Below are 21,098 nucleotides of genomic sequence, written 5' to 3'. Positions count from 1 at the left end.
TTCTGACACTCCAACAATGTGTTTTGCTTCAATTTGACTCATTTAACATATGTGCTTATTCCTGGAGTGAACATGCAGTTCTACTCAAGACTAAGCAACTAAGCGAAATAAAGCCATGGAACGCTCATTTGCCTTCTATCTATGCATTCTGACACTCCAACAATGTGTTTTGCTTCAATTTGACTCATTTGACAAAGGTGCGTATTCCTGGAGTGAATATGCACTTCTACTCAAGAGTAAGCAATTAAACGAAATAAAGCCATGGAACGCTTATTTGCCTTCTATCTATGCATTCTGACACTCCAACAATGTGTTCTGCTTCAATTTGACTCATTTGACAAATGTGTTTATTCCTGGAGTGAATATGCAGTTCTACTCAAGAGTAAGCAACTAAGCGAAATAAAGCCATGGAACGCTTATTTGCCTTCTCTCTATGCATTCTGACACTCCAACAATGTGTTTTGCTTCAATTTGACTCATTTGACAAATGTGTTTATTCCTGGAGTGAATATGCAGTTCTACTCAAGAGTAAGCAACTAAGCGAAATAAAGCCATGGAACGCTTATTTGCCTTCTATCTATGCATTCTGACACTCCAACAATGTGTTTTGCTTCAATTTGACTCATTTGACAAATGTGCTTATTCCTGGAATGAATATGCAGTTCTACTCAAGAGTAAGCAACTAAGCGAAATAAAGCCATGGAACGCTTATTTGCCTTCTATCAATGCATTCTGACACTCCAACAATGTGTTTTGCTTCAATTTGACTCATTTGACAAATGTGTTTATTCCTGGAGTGAATATGCAGTTCTACTCAAGAGTAAGCAACTAAGCGAAATAAAGCCGTGGAACGCTTATTTGCCTTCTATCTATGCATTCTGACACTCCAACAATGTGTTTTGCTTCAATTTGACTCATTTGACAAATGTGCTTATTCCTGGAATGAATATGCAGTTCTACTCAAGAGTAAGCAACTAAGCGAAATAAAGCCATGGAACGCTTATTTGCCTTCTATCTATGCATTCTGACACTCCAACAATGTGTTTTGCTTCAATTTGACTCATTTGACAAATGTGTTTATTCCTGGAGTGAATATGCAGTTCTACTCAAGAGTAAGCAACTAAGCGAAATAAAGCCATGGAACGCTCATTTGCCTTCTATCTATGCATTCTGACACTCCAACAATGTGTTTTGCTTCAATTTGACTCATTTGACAAATGTGCTTATTCCTGGAGTGAATATGCAGTTCTACTCAAGAGTAAGCAACTAAGCGAAATAAAGCCATGGAACGCTTATTTGCCTTCTATCTATGCATTCTGACACTCCAACAATGTGTTTTGCTTCAATTTGACTCCATTTGACAAATGTGTTTATTTCTGGAGTGAATATGCAGTTCTACTCAAGAGTAAGCAACTAAGCGAAATAAAGCCGTGGAACGCTTAATTGCCTTCTATCTATGCATTCTGACACTCCAACAATGTGTTCTGCTTCAATTTGACTCATTTGACAAATGTGCTTATTCCTGGAATGAATATGCAGTTCTACTCAAGAGTAAGCAACTAAGCGAAATAAAGCCATGGAACGCTCATTTGCCTTCTATCTATGCATTCTGACACTCCAACAATGTGTTTTGCTTCAATTTGACTCATTTGACAAAGGTGCGTATTCCTGGAGTGAATATGCAGTTCTACTCATGAGTAAGCAACTAAGCGAAATAAAGCCATGGAACGCTTATTTGCCTTCTATCTATGCATTCTGACACTCCAACAATGTGTTTTGCTTCAATTTGACTCATTTAACATATGTGCTTATTCCTGGAGTGAACATGCAGTTCTACTCAAGACTAAGCAACTAAGCGAAATAAAGCCATGGAACGCTCATTTGCCTTCTATCTATGCATTCTGACACTCCAACAATGTGTTTTGCTTCAATTTGACTCATTTGACAAAGGTGCGTATTCCTGGAGTGAATATGCACTTCTACTCAAGAGTAAGCAATTAAACGAAATAAAGCCATGGAACGCTTATTTGCCTTCTATCTATGCATTCTGACACTCCAACAATGTGTTCTGCTTCAATTTGACTCATTTGACAAATGTGTTTATTCCTGGAGTGAATATGCAGTTCTACTCAAGAGTAAGCAACTAAGCGAAATAAAGCCATGGAACGCTTATTTGCCTTCTATCTATGCATTCTGACACTCCAACAATGTGTTTTGCTTCAATTTGACTCATTTGACAAATGTGTTTATTCCTGGAGTGAATATGCAGTTCTACTCAAGAGTAAGCAACTAAGCGAAATAAAGCCATGGAACGCTTATTTGCCTTCTATCTATGCATTCTGACACTCCAACAATGTGTTTTGCTTCAATTTGACTCATTTGACAAATGTGCTTATTCCTGGAATGAATATGCAGTTCTACTCAAGAGTAAGCAACTAAGCGAAATAAAGCCATGGAACGCTTATTTGCCTTCTATCTATGCATTCTGACACTCCAACAATGTGTTTTGCTTCAATTTGACTCATTTGACAAATGTGTTTATTCCTGGAGTGAATATGCAGTTCTACTCAAGAGTAAGCAACTAAGCGAAATAAAGCCGTGGAACGCTTATTTGCCTTCTATCTATGCATTCTGACACTCCAACAATGTGTTTTGCTTCAATTTGACTCATTTGACAAATGTGCTTATTCCTGGAATGAATATGCAGTTCTACTCAAGAGTAAGCAACTAAGCGAAATAAAGCCATGGAACGCTTATTTGCCTTCTATCTATGCATTCTGACACTCCAACAATGTGTTTTGCTTCAATTTGACTCATTTGACAAAGGTGCGTATTCCTGGAGTGAATATGCAGTTCTATTCAAGAGTAAGCAACTAAGCGAAATAAAGCCATGGAACGCTTATTTGCCATCTATCTATGCATTCTGACACTCCAACAATGTGTTTTGCTTCAATTTGACGCATTTTACAAATGTGCTTATTCCTGGAGTGAATATGCAGTTCTACTCAAGAGTAAGCAACTAAGCGAAATAAAGCCATGGAACGCTTATTTGCCTTCTATCTATGCATTCTGACACTCCAACAATGTGTTTTGCTTCAATTTGACTCATTTGACAAATGTGTTTATTCCTGGAGTGAATATGCAGTTCTACTCAAGAGTAAGCAACTAAGCGAAATAAAGCCATGGAACGCTCATTTGCCTTCTATCTATGCATTCTGACACTCCAACAATGTGTTTTGCTTCAATTTGACTCATTTGACAAATGTGCTTATTCCTGGAGTGAATATGCAGTTCTACTCAAGAGTAAGCAACTAAGCGAAATAAAGCCATGGAACGCTTATTTGCCTTCTATCTATGCATTCTGACACTCCAACAATGTGTTTTGCTTCAATTTGACTCCATTTGACAAATGTGTTTATTTCTGGAGTGAATATGCAGTTCTACTCAAGAGTAAGCAACTAAGCGAAATAAAGCCGTGGAACGCTTATTTGCCTTCTATCTATGCATTCTGACACTCCAACAATGTGTTTTGCTTCAATTTGACTCATTTGACAAATGTGCTTATTCCTGGAATGAATATGCAGTTCTACTCAAGAGTAAGCAACTAAGCGAAATAAAGCCATGGAACGCTCATTTGCCTTCTATCTATGCATTCTGACACTCCAACAATGTGTTTTTCTTCAATTTGACTCATTTGACAAAGGTGCGTATTCCTGGAGTGAATATGCAGTTCTACTCATGAGTAAGCAACTAAGCGAAATAAAGCCATGGAACGCTTATTTGCCTTCTATCTATGCATTCTGACACTCCAACAATGTGTTTTGCTTCAATTTGACTCATTTAACATATGTGCTTATTCCTGGAGTGAATATGCAGTTCTACTCAAGAGTAAGCAACTAAGCGAAATAAAGCCATGGAACGCTTATTTGCCTTCTATCTATGCATTCTGACACTCCAACAATGTGTTTTGCTTCAATTTGACTCATTTGACAAAGGTGCGTATTCCTGGAATGAATATGCAGTTCTACTCAAGAGTAAGCAACTAAGCGAAATAAAGCCATGGAACGCTTATTTGCCTTCTATCTATGCATTCTGACACTCCAACAATGTGTTTTGCTTCAATTTGACTCATTTGACAAATGTGCTTATTCCTGGAATGAATATGCAGTTCTACTCAAGAATAAGCAACTAAGCGAAATAAAGCCATGGAACGCTTATTTGCATCTATGCATTCTGACACTCCAACAATGTGTTTTGCTTCAATTTGACACATTTGACAAAGGTCCGTATTCCTGGAGTGAATATGCACTTCTACTCAAGAGTAAGCAACTAAGCGAAATAAAGCCATGGAACGCTTATTTGCCTTCTATCTATGCATTCTGACACTCCAACAATGTGTTCTGCTTCAATTTGACTCATTTGACAAATGTGCTTATTCCTGGAGTGAATATGCAGTTCTACTCAAGAGTAAGCAACTAAGCGAAATAAAGCCATGGAACGCTTATTTGCCTTCTATCTATGCATTCTGACACTCCAACAATGTGTTCTGCTTCAATTTGACTCATTTGACAAATGTGCTTATTCCTGGAGTGAATATGCAGTTCTACTCAAGAGTAAGCAACTAAGCGAAATAAAGCCATGGAACGCTTATTTGCCTTCTATCTATGCATTCTGACACTCCAACAATGTGTTCTGCTTCAATTTGACTCATTTAACAAATGTGCTTATTCGTGGAGTGAATATGCAGTTCTACTCAAGAGTAAGCAACTAAGCGAAATAAAGCCATGGAACGCTCATTTGCCTTCTATCTATGCATTCTGACACTCCAACAATGTGTTTTGCTTCAATTTGACTCATTTGACAAAGGTGCGTATTCCTGGAGTGAATATGCACTTCTACTCAAGAGTAAGCAACTAAGCGAAATAAAGCCATGGAACGCTTATTTGCCTTCTCTCTATGCATTCTGACACTCCAACAATGTGTTCTGCTTCAATTTGACTCATTTGACAAATGTGCTTATTCCTGGAGTGAATATGCAGTTCTACTCAAGAGTAAGCAACTAAGCGAAATAAAGCCATGGAACGCTTATTTGCCTTCTATCTATGCATTCTGACACTCCAACAATGTGTTTTGCTTCAATTTGACTCATTTGACAAAGGTGCGTATTCCTGGAGTGAATATGCAGTTCTACTCAAGAGTAAGCAACTAAGCGAAATAAAGCCATTGAACGCTTATTTGCCTTCTATCTATGCATTCTGACACTCCAACAATGTGTTCTGCTTCAATTTGACTCATTTGACAAATGTGCTCATTCCTGGAGTGAATATGCAGTTCTACTCAAGAGTAAGCAACTAAGCGAAATAAAGCCATGGAACGCTTATTTGCCTTCTATCTATGCATTCTGACACTCCAACAATGTGTTTTGCTTCAATTTGACTCATTTGACAAAGGTGCGTATTCCTGGAGTGAATATGCAGTTCTACTCAAGAGTAAGCAACTAAGCGAAATAAAGCCATGGAACGCTTATTCGCCTTCTATCTATGCATTCTGACACTCCAACAATGTGTTTTGCTTCAATTTGACTCATTTGACAAAGGTGCGTATTCCTGGAATGAATATGCAGTTCTACTCAAGAGTAAGCAACTAAGCGAAATAAAGCCATGGAACGCTTATTTGCCTTCTATCTATGCATTCTGACACTCCAACAATGTGTTTTGCTTCAATTTGACTCATTTGACAAATGTGCTTATTCCTGGAATGAATATGCAGTTCTACTCAAGAGTAAGCAACTAAGCGAAATAAAGCCATGGAACGCTTATTTGCCTTCTATCTATGCATTCTGACACTCCAACAATGTGTTTTGCTTCAATTTGACACATTTGACAAAGGTCCGTATTCCTGGAGTGAATATGCACTTCTACTCAAGAGTAAGCAACTAAGCGAAATAAAGCCATGGAACGCTTATTTGCCTTCTATCTATGCATTCTGACACTCCAACAATGTGTTTTGCTTCAATTTGACTCATTTGACAAATGTGCTTATTCCTGGAGTGAATATGCAGTTCTACTCAAGAGTAAGCAACTAAGCGAAATAAAGCCATGGAACGCTCATTTACCTTCTATATGCATTCTGACACTCCAACAATGTGTTTTGCTTCAATTTGACTCATTTGACAAAGGTGCGTATTCCTGGAGTGAATATACAGTTCTACTCAAGAGTAAGCAACTAAGCGAAATAAAGCCATGGAACGCTTATTTGCCTTCTATCTATGCATTCTGACACTCCAACAATGTGTTTTCCTTCAATTTGACTCATTTGACAAAGGTGCGTATTCCTGGAGTGAATATGCAGTTCTACTCAAGAGTAAGCAACTAAGCGAAATAAAGCCATGGAACGCTCATTTGCCTTCTATCTATGCATTCTGACACTCCAACAATGTGTTTTGCTTCAATTTGACTCATTTGACAAAGGTGCGTATTCCTGGAGTGAATATGCAGTTCTACTCAAGAGTAAGCAACTAAGCGAAATAAAGCCATGGAACGCTTATTTGCCTTCTATCTATGCATTCTGACACTCCAACAATGTGTTCTGCTTCAATTTGACTCATTTGACAAATGTGCTCATTCCTGGAGTGAATATGCAGTTCTACTCAAGAGTAAGCAACTAAGCGAAATAAAGCCATGGAACGCTTATTTGCCTTCTATCTATGCATTCTGACACTCCAACAATGTGTTTTGCTTCAATTTGACTCATTTGACAAAGGTGCGTATTCCTGGAGTGAATATGCAGTTCTACTCAAGAGTAAGCAACTAAGCGAAATAAAGCCATGGAACGCTCATTTGCCCTCTATCTATGCATTCTGACACTCCAACAATGTGTTTTGCTTCAATTTGACTCATTTGACAAAGGTGCGTATTCCTGGAGTGAATATGCAGTTCTACTCAAGAGTAAGCAACTAAGCGAAATAAAGCCATGGAACGCTTATTTGCCTTCTCTCTATGCATTCTGACACTCCAACAATGTGTTTTGCTTCAATTTGACTCATTTGACAAAGGTGCGTATTCCTGGAGTGAATATGCACTTCTACTCAAGAGTAAGCAACTAAGCGAAATAAAGCCATGGAACGCTTATTTGCCTTCTATCTATGCATGCTGACACTCCAACAATGTGTTTTGCTTCAATTTGACGCATTTTACAAATGTGCTTATTCCTGGAGTGAATATGCAGTTCTACTCAAGAGTAAGCAACTAAGCGAAATAAAGCCATGGAACGCTTATTTGCCTTCTATCTATGCATTCTGACACTCCAACAATGTGTTTTGCTTCAATTTGACTCATTTGACAAATGTGTTTATTCCTGGAGTGAATATGCAGTTCTACTCAAGAGTAAGCAACTAAGCGAAATAAAGCCATGGAACGCTTATTTGCCTTCTATCTATGCATTCTGACACTCCAACAATGTGTTTTGCTTCAATTTGACTCATTTGACAAAGGTGCTTATTCCTGGAGTGAATATGCAGTTCTACTCAAGAGTAAGCAACTAAGCGAAATAAAGCCATGGAACGCTTACTTGCCTTCTCTCTATGCATTCTGACACTCCAACAATGTGTTTTGCTTCAATTTGACTCATTTGACAAAGGTGCGTATTCCTGGAGTGAATATGCACTTCTACTCAAGAGTAAGCAACTAAGCGAAATAAAGCCATGGAACGCTTATTTGCCTTCTATCTATGCATGCTGACACTCCAACAATGTGTTTTGCTTCAATTTGACTCATTTGACAAAGGTGCGTATTCCTGGAGTGAATATGCAGTTCTACTCAAGAGTAAGCAACTAAGCGAAATAAAGCCGTGGAACGCTTAATTGCCTTCTATCTATGCATTCTGACACTCCAACAATGTGTTCTGCTTCAATTTGACTCATTTGACAAATGTGCTTATTCCTGGAATGAATATGCAGTTCTACTCAAGAGTAAGCAACTAAGCGAAATAAAGCCATGGAACGCTCATTTGCCTTCTATCTATGCATTCTGACACTCCAACAATGTGTTTTGCTTCAATTTGACTCATTTAACATATGTGCTTATTCCTGGAGTGAACATGCAGTTCTACTCAAGACTAAGCAACTAAGCGAAATAAAGCCATGGAACGCTCATTTGCCTTCTATCTATGCATTCTGACACTCCAACAATGTGTTTTGCTTCAATTTGACTCATTTGACAAAGGTGCGTATTCCTGGAGTGAATATGCACTTCTACTCAAGAGTAAGCAATTAAACGAAATAAAGCCATGGAACGCTTATTTGCCTTCTATCTATGCATTCTGACACTCCAACAATGTGTTCTGCTTCAATTTGACTCATTTGACAAATGTGCTCATTCCTGGAGTGAATATGCAGTTCTACTCAAGAGTAAGCAACTAAGCGAAATAAAGCCATGGAACGCTTATTTGCCTTCTATCTATGCATTCTGACACTCCAACAATGTGTTCTGCTTCAATTTGACTCATTTGACAAATGTGTTTATTCCTGGAGTGAATATGCAGTTCTACTCAAGAGTAAGCAACTAAGCGAAATAAAGCCATGGAACGCTCATTTGCCTTCTATCTATGCATTCTGACACTCCAACAATGTGTTTTGCTTCAATTTGACTCATTTGACAAAGGTGCGTATTCCTGGAGTGAATATGCAGTTCTACTCAAGAGTAAGCAACTAAGCGAAATAAAGCCATGGAACGCTTATTTGCCTTCTATCTATGCATTCTGACACTCCAACAATGTGTTCTGCTTCAATTTGACTCATTTGACAAATGTGCTCATTCCTGGAGTGAATATGCAGTTCTACTCAAGAGTAAGCAACTAAGCGAAATAAAGCCATGGAACGCTTATTTGCCTTCTATCTATGCATTCTGACACTCCAACAATGTGTTTTGCTTCAATTTGACTCATTTGACAAAGGTGCGTATTCCTGGAGTGAATATGCAGTTCTACTCAAGAGTAAGCAACTAAGCGAAATAAAGCCATGGAACGCTCATTTGCCTTCTATCTATGCATTCTGACACTCCAACAATGTGTTCTGCTTCAATTTGACTCATTTGACAAATGTGCTCATTCCTGGAGTGAATATGCAGTTCTACTCAAGAGTAAGCAACTAAGCGAAATAAAGCCATGGAACGCTTATTTGCCTTCTATCTATGCATTCTGACACTCCAACAATGTGTTTTGCTTCAATTTGACTCATTTGACAAAGGTGCGTATTCCTGGAGTGAATATGCAGTTCTACTCAAGAGTAAGCAACTAAGCGAAATAAAGCCATGGAACGCTCATTTGCCTTCTATCTATGCATTCTGACACTCCAACAATGTGTTTTGCTTCAATTTGACTCATTTGACAAAGGTGCGTATTCCTGGAGTGAATATGCAGTTCTACTCAAGAGTAAGCAACTAAGCGAAATAAAGCCATGGAACGCTTATTTGCCTTCTATCTATGCATTCTGACACTCCAACAATGTGTTCTGCTTCAATTTGACTCATTTGACAAATGTGCTCATTCCTGGAGTGAATATGCAGTTCTACTCAAGAGTAAGCAACTAAGCGAAATAAAGCCATGGAACGCTTATTTGCCTTCTATCTATGCATTCTGACACTCCAACAATGTGTTTTGCTTCAATTTGACTCATTTGACAAAGGTGCGTATTCCTGGAGTGAATATGCAGTTCTACTCAAGAGTAAGCAACTAAGCGAAATAAAGCCATGGAACGCTCATTTGCCCTCTATCTATGCATTCTGACACTCCAACAATGTGTTTTGCTTCAATTTGACTCATTTGACAAAGGTGCGTATTCCTGGAGTGAATATGCAGTTCTACTCAAGAGTAAGCAACTAAGCGAAATAAAGCCATGGAACGCTTATTTGCCTTCTCTCTATGCATTCTGACACTCCAACAATGTGTTTTGCTTCAATTTGACTCATTTGACAAAGGTGCGTATTCCTGGAGTGAATATGCACTTCTACTCAAGAGTAAGCAACTAAGCGAAATAAAGCCATGGAACGCTTATTTGCCTTCTATCTATGCATGCTGACACTCCAACAATGTGTTTTGCTTCAATTTGACGCATTTTACAAATGTGCTTATTCCTGGAGTGAATATGCAGTTCTACTCAAGAGTAAGCAACTAAGCGAAATAAAGCCATGGAACGCTTATTTGCCTTCTATCTATGCATTCTGACACTCCAACAATGTGTTTTGCTTCAATTTGACTCATTTGACAAATGTGTTTATTCCTGGAGTGAATATGCAGTTCTACTCAAGAGTAAGCAACTAAGCGAAATAAAGCCATGGAACGCTTATTTGCCTTCTATCTATGCATTCTGACACTCCAACAATGTGTTTTGCTTCAATTTGACTCATTTGACAAAGGTGCTTATTCCTGGAGTGAATATGCAGTTCTACTCAAGAGTAAGCAACTAAGCGAAATAAAGCCATGGAACGCTTACTTGCCTTCTCTCTATGCATTCTGACACTCCAACAATGTGTTTTGCTTCAATTTGACTCATTTGACAAAGGTGCGTATTCCTGGAGTGAATATGCACTTCTACTCAAGAGTAAGCAACTAAGCGAAATAAAGCCATGGAACGCTTATTTGCCTTCTATCTATGCATGCTGACACTCCAACAATGTGTTTTGCTTCAATTTGACTCATTTGACAAAGGTGCGTATTCCTGGAGTGAATATGCAGTTCTACTCAAGAGTAAGCAACTAAGCGAAATAAAGCCATGGAACGCTTATTCGCCTTCTATCTATGCATTCTGACACTCCAACAATGTGTTTTGCTTCAATTTGACTCATTTTACAAAGGTGCTTATTCCTGGAGTGAACATGCAGTTCTACTCAAGACTAAGCAACTAAGCGAAATAAAGCCATGGAACGCTCATTTGCCTTCTATCTATGCATTCTGACACTCCAACAATGTGTTTTGCTTCAATTTGACTCATTTGACAAAGGTGCGTATTCCTGGAGTGAATATGCACTTCTACTCAAGAGTAAGCAATTAAACGAAATAAAGCCATGGAACGCTTATTTGCCTTCTATCTATGCATTCTGACACTCCAACAATGTGTTCTGCTTCAATTTGACTCATTTGACAAATGTGTTTATTCCTGGAGTGAATATGCAGTTCTACTCAAGAGTAAGCAACTAAGCGAAATAAAGCCATGGAACGCTTATTTGCCTTCTATCTATGCATTCTGACACTCCAACAATGTGTTTTGCTTCAATTTGACTCATTTGACAAATGTGTTTATTCCTGGAGTGAATATGCAGTTCTACTCAAGAGTAAGCAACTAAGCGAAATAAAGCCATGGAACGCTTATTTGCCTTCTATCTATGCATTCTGACACTCCAACAATGTGTTTTGCTTCAATTTGACTCATTTGACAAATGTGCTTATTCCTGGAATGAATATGCAGTTCTACTCAAGAGTAAGCAACTAAGCGAAATAAAGCCATGGAACGCTCATTTGCCTTCTATCTATGCATTCTGACACTCCAACAATGTGTTTTGCTTCAATTTGACTCATTTGACAAAGGTGCGTATTCCTGGAGTGAATATGCAGTTCTACTCATGAGTAAGCAACTAAGCGAAATAAAGCCATGGAACGCTTATTTGCCTTCTATCTATGCATTCTGACACTCCAACAATGTGTTTTGCTTCAATTTGACTCATTTAACATATGTGCTTATTCCTGGAGTGAACATGCAGTTCTACTCAAGACTAAGCAACTAAGCGAAATAAAGCCATGGAACGCTCATTTGCCTTCTATCTATGCATTCTGACACTCCAACAATGTGTTTTGCTTCAATTTGACTCATTTGACAAAGGTGCGTATTCCTGGAGTGAATATGCACTTCTACTCAAGAGTAAGCAATTAAACGAAATAAAGCCATGGAACGCTTATTTGCCTTCTATCTATGCATTCTGACACTCCAACAATGTGTTCTGCTTCAATTTGACTCATTTGACAAATGTGTTTATTCCTGGAGTGAATATGCAGTTCTACTCAAGAGTAAGCAACTAAGCGAAATAAAGCCATGGAACGCTTATTTGCCTTCTATCTATGCATTCTGACACTCCAACAATGTGTTTTGCTTCAATTTGACTCATTTGACAAATGTGTTTATTCCTGGAGTGAATATGCAGTTCTACTCAAGAGTAAGCAACTAAGCGAAATAAAGCCATGGAACGCTTATTTGCCTTCTATCTATGCATTCTGACACTCCAACAATGTGTTCTGCTTCAATTTGACTCATTTGACAAATGTGCTCATTCCTGGAGTGAATATGCAGTTCTACTCAAGAGTAAGCAACTAAGCGAAATAAAGCCATGGAACGCTTATTTGCCTTCTATCTATGCATTCTGACACTCCAACAATGTGTTTTGCTTCAATTTGACTCATTTGACAAAGGTGCGTATTCCTGGAGTGAATATGCAGTTCTACTCAAGAGTAAGCAACTAAGCGAAATAAAGCCATGGAACGCTTATTTGCCTTCTATCTATGCATTCTGACACTCCAACAATGTGTTTTGCTTCAATTTGACTCATTTGACAAAGGTGCGTATTCCTGGAATGAATATGCAGTTCTACTCAAGAGTAAGCAACTAAGCGAAATAAAGCCATGGAACGCTTATTTGCCTTCTATCTATGCATTCTGACACTCCAACAATGTGTTTTGCTTCAATTTGACTCATTTGACAAATGTGCTTATTCCTGGAATGAATATGCAGTTCTACTCAAGAATAAGCAACTAAGCGAAATAAAGCCATGGAACGCTTATTTGCATCTATGCATTCTGACACTCCAACAATGTGTTTTGCTTCAATTTGACACATTTGACAAAGGTCCGTATTCCTGGAGTGAATATGCACTTCTACTCAAGAGTAAGCAACTAAGCGAAATAAAGCCATGGAACGCTTATTTGCCTTCTATCTATGCATTCTGACACTCCAACAATGTGTTCTGCTTCAATTTGACTCATTTGACAAATGTGCTTATTCCTGGAGTGAATATGCAGTTCTACTCAAGAGTAAGCAATTAAACGAAATAAAGCCATGGAACGCTTATTTGCCTTCTATCTATGCATTCTGACACTCCAACAATGTGTTCTGCTTCAATTTGACTCATTTGACAAATGTGCTTATTCCTGGAGTGAATATGCAGTTCTACTCAAGAGTAAGCAACTAAGCGAAATAAAGCCATGGAACGCTTATTTGCCTTCTATCTATGCATTCTGACACTCCAACAATGTGTTCTGCTTCAATTTGACTCATTTAACAAATGTGCTTATTCCTGGAGTGAATATGCAGTTCTACTCAAGAGTAAGCAACTAAGCGAAATAAAGCCATGGAACGCTCATTTGCCTTCTATCTATGCATTCTGACACTCCAACAATGTGTTTTGCTTCAATTTGACTCATTTGACAAAGGTGCGTATTCCTGGAGTGAATATGCACTTCTACTCAAGAGTAAGCAACTAAGCGAAATAAAGCCATGGAACGCTTATTTGCCTTCTATCTATGCATTCTGACACTCCAACAATGTGTTCTGCTTCAATTTGACTCATTTGACAAATGTGCTTATTCCTGGAGTGAATATGCAGTTCTACTCAAGAGTAAGCAACTAAGCGAAATAAAGCCATGGAACGCTTATTTGCCTTCTATCTATGCATTCTGACACTCCAACAATGTGTTCTGCTTCAATTTGACTCATTTGACAAATGTGCTCATTCCTGGAGTGAATATGCAGTTCTACTCAAGAGTAAGCAACTAAGCGAAATAAAGCCATGGAACGCTTATTTGCCTTCTATCTATGCATTCTGACACTCCAACAATGTGTTTTGCTTCAATTTGACTCATTTGACAAAGGTGCGTATTCCTGGAGTGAATATGCAGTTCTACTCAAGAGTAAGCAACTAAGCGAAATAAAGCCATGGAACGCTTATTTGCCTTCTATCTATGCATGCTGACACTCCAACAATGTGTTTTGCTTCAATTTGACTCATTTGACAAAGGTGCGTATTCCTGGAGTGAATATGCAGTTCTACTCAAGAGTAAGCAACTAAGCGAAATAAAGCCATGGAACGCTTATTCGCCTTCTATCTATGCATTCTGACACTCCAACAATGTGTTTTGCTTCAATTTGACTCATTTTACAAAGGTGCTTATTCCTGGAGTGAACATGCAGTTCTACTCAAGACTAAGCAACTAAGCGAAATAAAGCCATGGAACGCTCATTTGCCTTCTATCTATGCATTCTGACACTCCAACAATGTGTTTTGCTTCAATTTGACTCATTTGACAAATGTGCTTATTCCTGGAATGAATATGCAGTTCTACTCAAGAATAAGCAACTAAGCGAAATAAAGCCATGGAACGCTTATTTGCATCTATGCATTCTGACACTCCAACAATGTGTTTTGCTTCAATTTGACACATTTGACAAAGGTCCGTATTCCTGGAGTGAATATGCACTTCTACTCAAGAGTAAGCAACTAAGCGAAATAAAGCCATGGAACGCTTATTTGCCTTCTATCTATGCATTCTGACACTCCAACAATGTGTTCTGCTTCAATTTGACTCATTTGACAAATGTGCTTATTCCTGGAGTGAATATGCAGTTCTACTCAAGAGTAAGCAACTAAGCGAAATAAAGCCATGGAACGCTTATTTGCCTTCTATCTATGCATTCTGACACTCCAACAATGTGTTCTGCTTCAATTTGACTCATTTGACAAATGTGCTTATTCCTGGAGTGAATATGCAGTTCTACTCAAGAGTAAGCAACTAAGCGAAATAAAGCCATGGAACGCTTATTTGCCTTCTATCTATGCATTCTGACACTCCAACAATGTGTTCTGCTTCAATTTGACTCATTTAACAAATGTGCTTATTCCTGGAGTGAATATGCAGTTCTACTCAAGAGTAAGCAACTAAGCGAAATAAAGCCATGGAACGCTCATTTGCCTTCTATCTATGCATTCTGACACTCCAACAATGTGTTTTGCTTCAATTTGACTCATTTGACAAAGGTGCGTATTCCTGGAGTGAATATGCACTTCTACTCAAGAGTAAGCAACTAAGCGAAATAAAGCCATGGAACGCTTATTTGCCTTCTATCTATGCATTCTGACACTCCAACAATGTGTTCTGCTTCAATTTGACTCATTTGACAAATGTGCTTATTCCTGGAGTGAATATGCAGTTCTACTCAAGAGTAAGCAACTAAGCGAAATAAAGCCATGGAACGCTTATTTGCCTTCTATCTATGCATTCTGACACTCCAACAATGTGTTTTGCTTCAATTTGACTCATTTGACAAAGGTGCGTATTCCTGGAGTGAATATGCAGTTCTACTCAAGAGTAAGCAACTAAGCGAAATAAAGCCATTGAACGCTTATTTGCCTTCTATCTATGCATTCTGACACTCCAACAATGTGTTCTGCTTCAATTTGACTCATTTGACAAATGTGCTCATTCCTGGAGTGAATATGCAGTTCTACTCAAGAGTAAGCAACTAAGCGAAATAAAGCCATGGAACGCTTATTTGCCTTCTATCTATGCATTCTGACACTCCAACAATGTGTTTTGCTTCAATTTGACTCATTTGACAAAGGTGCGTATTCCTGGAGTGAATATGCAGTTCTACTCAAGAGTAAGCAACTAAGCGAAATAAAGCCATGGAACGCTTATTTGCCTTCTATCTATGCATGCTGACACTCCAACAATGTGTTTTGCTTCAATTTGACTCATTTGACAAAGGTGCGTATTCCTGGAGTGAATATGCAGTTCTACTCAAGAGTAAGCAACTAAGCGAAATAAAGCCATGGAACGCTTATTCGCCTTCTATCTATGCATTCTGACACTCCAACAATGTGTTTTGCTTCAATTTGACTCATTTTACAAAGGTGCTTATTCCTGGAGTGAACATGCAGTTCTACTCAAGACTAAGCAACTAAGCGAAATAAAGCCATGGAACGCTCATTTGCCTTCTATCTATGCATTCTGACACTCCAACAATGTGTTTTGCTTCAATTTGACTCATTTGACAAAGGTGCGTATTCCTGGAGTGAATATGCACTTCTACTCAAGAGTAAGCAATTAAACGAAATAAAGCCATGGAACGCTTATTTGCCTTCTATCTATGCATTCTGACACTCCAACAATGTGTTCTGCTTCAATTTGACTCATTTGACAAATGTGTTTATTCCTGGAGTGAATATGCAGTTCTACTCAAGAGTAAGCAACTAAGCGAAATAAAGCCATGGAACGCTTATTTGCCTTCTATCTATGCATTCTGACACTCCAACAATGTGTTTTGCTTCAATTTGACTCATTTGACAAATGTGTTTATTCCTGGAGTGAATATGCAGTTCTACTCAAGAGTAAGCAACTAAGCGAAATAAAGCCATGGAACGCTTATTTGCCTTCTATCTATGCATTCTGACACTCCAACAATGTGTTTTGCTTCAATTTGACTCATTTGACAAATGTGCTTATTCCTGGAATGAATATGCAGTTCTACTCAAGAGTAAGCAACTAAGCGAAATAAAGCCATGGAACGCTCATTTGCCTTCTATCTATGCATTCTGACACTCCAACAATGTGTTTTGCTTCAATTTGACTCATTTGACAAAGGTGCGTATTCCTGGAGTGAATATGCAGTTCTACTCATGAGTAAGCAACTAAGCGAAATAAAGCCATGGAACGCTTATTTGCCTTCTATCTATGCATTCTGACACTCCAACAATGTGTTTTGCTTCAATTTGACTCATTTAACATATGTGCTTATTCCTGGAGTGAACATGCAGTTCTACTCAAGACTAAGCAACTAAGCGAAATAAAGCCATGGAACGCTCATTTGCCTTCTATCTATGCATTCTGACACTCCAACAATGTGTTTTGCTTCAATTTGACTCATTTGACAAAGGTGCGTATTCCTGGAGTGAATATGCACTTCTACTCAAGAGTAAGCAATTAAACGAAATAAAGCCATGGAACGCTTATTTGCCTTCTATCTATGCATTCTGACACTCCAACAATGTGTTCTGCTTCAATTTGACTCATTTGACAAATGTGTTTATTCCTGGAGTGAATATGCAGTTCTACTCAAGAGTAAGCAACTAAGCGAAATAAAGCCATGGAACGCTTATTTGCCTTCTATCTATGCATTCTGACACTCCAACAATGTGTTTTGCTTCAATTTGACTCATTTGACAAATGTGTTTATTCCTGGAGTGAATATGCAGTTCTACTCAAGAGTAAGCAACTAAGCGAAATAAAGCCATGGAACGCTTATTTGCCTTCTATCTATGCATTCTGACACTCCAACAATGTGTTCTGCTTCAATTTGACTCATTTGACAAATGTGCTCATTCCTGGAGTGAATATGCAGTTCTACTCAAGAGTAAGCAACTAAGCGAAATAAAGCCATGGAACGCTTATTTGCCTTCTATCTATGCATTCTGACACTCCAACAATGTGTTTTGCTTCAATTTGACTCATTTGACAAAGGTGCGTATTCCTGGAGTGAATATGCAGTTCTACTCAAGAGTAAGCAACTAAGCGAAATAAAGCCATGGAACGCTTATTTGCCTTCTATCTATGCATTCTGACACTCCAACAATGTGTTTTGCTTCAATTTGACTCATTTGACAAAGGTGCGTATTCCTGGAATGAATATGCAGTTCTACTCAAGAGTAAGCAACTAAGCGAAATAAAGCCATGGAACGCTTATTTGCCTTCTATCTATGCATTCTGACACTCCAACAATGTGTTTTGCTTCAATTTGACTCATTTGACAAATGTGCTTATTCCTGGAATGAATATGCAGTTCTACTCAAGAATAAGCAACTAAGCGAAATAAAGCCATGGAACGCTTATTTGCATCTATGCATTCTGACACTCCAACAATGTGTTTTGCTTCAATTTGACACATTTGACAAAGGTCCGTATTCCTGGAGTGAATATGCACTTCTACTCAAGAGTAAGCAACTAAGCGAAATAAAGCCATGGAACGCTTATTTGCCTTCTATCTATGCATTCTGACACTCCAACAATGTGTTCTGCTTCAATTTGACTCATTTGACAAATGTGCTTATTCCTGGAGTGAATATGCAGTTCTACTCAAGAGTAAGCAACTAAGCGAAATAAAGCCATGGAACGCTTATTTGCCTTCTATCTATGCATTCTGACACTCCAACAATGTGTTCTGCTTCAATTTGACTCATTTGACAAATGTGCTTATTCCTGGAGTGAATATGCAGTTCTACTCAAGAGTAAGCAACTAAGCGAAATAAAGCCATGGAACGCTTATTTGCCTTCTATCTATGCATTCTGACACTCCAACAATGTGTTCTGCTTCAATTTGACTCATTTAACAAATGTGCTTATTCCTGGAGTGAATATGCAGTTCTACTCAAGAGTAAGCAACTAAGCGAAATAAAGCCATGGAACGCTCATTTGCCTTCTATCTATGCATTCTGACACTCCAACAATGTGTTTTGCTTCAATTTGACTCATTTGACAAAGGTGCGTATTCCTGGAGTGAATATGCACTTCTACTCAAGAGTAAGCAACTAAGCGAAATAAAGCCATGGAACGCTTATTTGCCTTCTATCTATGCATTCTGACACTCCAACAATGTGTTCTGCTTCAATTTGACTCATTTGACAAATGTGCTTATTCCTGGAGTGAATATGCAGTTCTACTCAAGAGTAAGCAACTAAGCGAAATAAAGCCATGGAACGCTTATTTGCCTTCTATCTATGCATTCTGACACTCCAACAATGTGTTTTGCTTCAATTTGACTCATTTGACAAAGGTGCGTATTCCTGGAGTGAATATGCAGTTCTACTCAAGAGTAAGCAACTAAGCGAAATAAAGCCATTGAACGCTTATTTGCCTTCTATCTATGCATTCTGACACTCCAACAATGTGTTCTGCTTCAATTTGACTCATTTGACAAATGTGCTCATTCCTGGAGTGAATATGCAGTTCTACTCAAGAGTAAGCAACTAAGCGAAATAAAGCCATGGAACGCTTATTTGCCTTCTATCTATGCATTCTGACACTCCAACAATGTGTTTTGCTTCAATTTGACTCATTTGACAAAGGTGCGTATTCCTGGAGTGAATATGCAGTTCTACTCAAGAGTAAGCAACTAAGCGAAATAAAGCCATGGAACGCTTATTCGCCTTCTATCTATGCATTCTGACACTCCAACAATGTGTTTTGCTTCAATTTGACTCATTTGACAAAGGTGCGTATTCCTGGAATGAATATGCAGTTCTACTCAAGAGTAAGCAACTAAGCGAAATAAAGCCATGGAACGCTTATTTGCCTTCTATCTATGCATTCTGACACTCCAACAATGTGTTTTGCTTCAATTTGACTCATTTGACAAATGTGCTTATTCCTGGAATGAATATGCAGTTCTACTCAAGAGTAAGCAACTAAGCGAAATAAAGCCATGGAACGCTTATTTGCCTTCTATCTATGCATTCTGACACTCCAACAATGTGTTTTGCTTCAATTTGACACATTTGACAAAGGTCCGTATTCCTGGAGTGAATATGCACTTCTACTCAAGAGTAAGCAACTAAGCGAAATAAAGCCATGGAACGCTTATTTGCCTTCTATCTATGCATTCTGACACTCCAACAATGTGTTTTGCTTCAATTTGACTCATTTGACAAATGTGCTTATTCCTGGAGTGAATATGCAGTTCTACTCAAGAGTAAGCAACTAAGCGAAATAAAGCCATGGAACGCTCATTTACCTTCTATATGCATTCTGACACTCCAACAATGTGTTTTGCTTCAATTTGACTCATTTGACAAAGGTGCGTATTCCTGGAGTGAATATGCAGTTCTACTCAAGAGTAAGCAACTAAGCGAAATAAAGCCATGGAACGCTCATTTGCCTTCTATCTATGCATTCTGACACTCCAACAATGTGTTTTGCTTCAATTTGACTCATTTGACAAAGGTGCGTATTCCTGGAGTGAATATGCAGTTCTACTCAAGAGTAAGCAACTAAGCGAAATAAAGCCATGGAACGCTTATTTGCCTTCTATCTATGCATTCTGACACTCCAACAATGTGTTCTGCTTCAATTTGACTCATTTGACAAATGTGCTCATTCCTGGAGTGAATATGCAGTTCTACTCAAGAGTAAGCAACTAAGCGAAATAAAGCCATGGAACGCTTATTTGCCTTCTATCTATGCATTCTGACACTCCAACAATGTGTTTTGCTTCAATTTGACTCATTTGACAAAGGTGCGTATTCCTGGAGTGAATATGCAGTTCTACTCAAGAGTAAGCAACTAAGCGAAATAAAGCCATGGAACGCTCATTTGCCCTCTATCTATGCATTCTGACACTCCAACAATGTGTTTTGCTTCAATTTGACTCATTTGACAAAGGTGCGTATTCCTGGAGTGAATATGCAGTTCTACTCAAGAGTAAGCAACTAAGCGAAATAAAGCCATGGAACGCTTATTTGCCTTCTCTCTATGCATTCTGACACTCCAACAATGTGTTTTGCTTCAATTTGACTCATTTGACAAAGGTGCGTATTCCTGGAGTGAATATGCACTTCTACTCAAGAGTAAGCAACTAAGCGAAATAAAGCCATGGAACGCTTATTTGCCTTCTATCTATGCATGCTGACACTCCAACAATGTGTTTTGCTTCAATTTGACGCATTTTACAAATGTGCTTATTCCTGGAGTGAATATGCAGTTCTACTCAAGAGTAAGCAACTAAGCGAAATAAAGCCATGGAACGCTTATTTGCCTTCTATCTATGCATTCTGACACTCCAACAATGTGTTTTGCTTCAATTTGACTCATTTGACAAATGTGTTTATTCCTGGAGTGAATATGCAGTTCTACTCAAGAGTAAGCAACTAAGCGAAATAAAGCCATGGAACGCTTATTTGCCTTCTATCTATGCATTCTGACACTCCAACAATGTGTTTTGCTTCAATTTGACTCATTTGACAAAGGTGCTTATTCCTGGAGTGAATATGCAGTTCTACTCAAGAGTAAGC

Source organism: Zootoca vivipara, chromosome 9 (genome assembly GCF_965207765.1).
Source record: "Zootoca vivipara chromosome 9, rZooViv2.hap1.1, whole genome shotgun sequence".
Classification (NCBI taxonomy): Eukaryota; Metazoa; Chordata; class Lepidosauria; order Squamata; family Lacertidae; genus Zootoca; species Zootoca vivipara.
Note: the sequence above shows the minus strand (reverse complement) of the source record.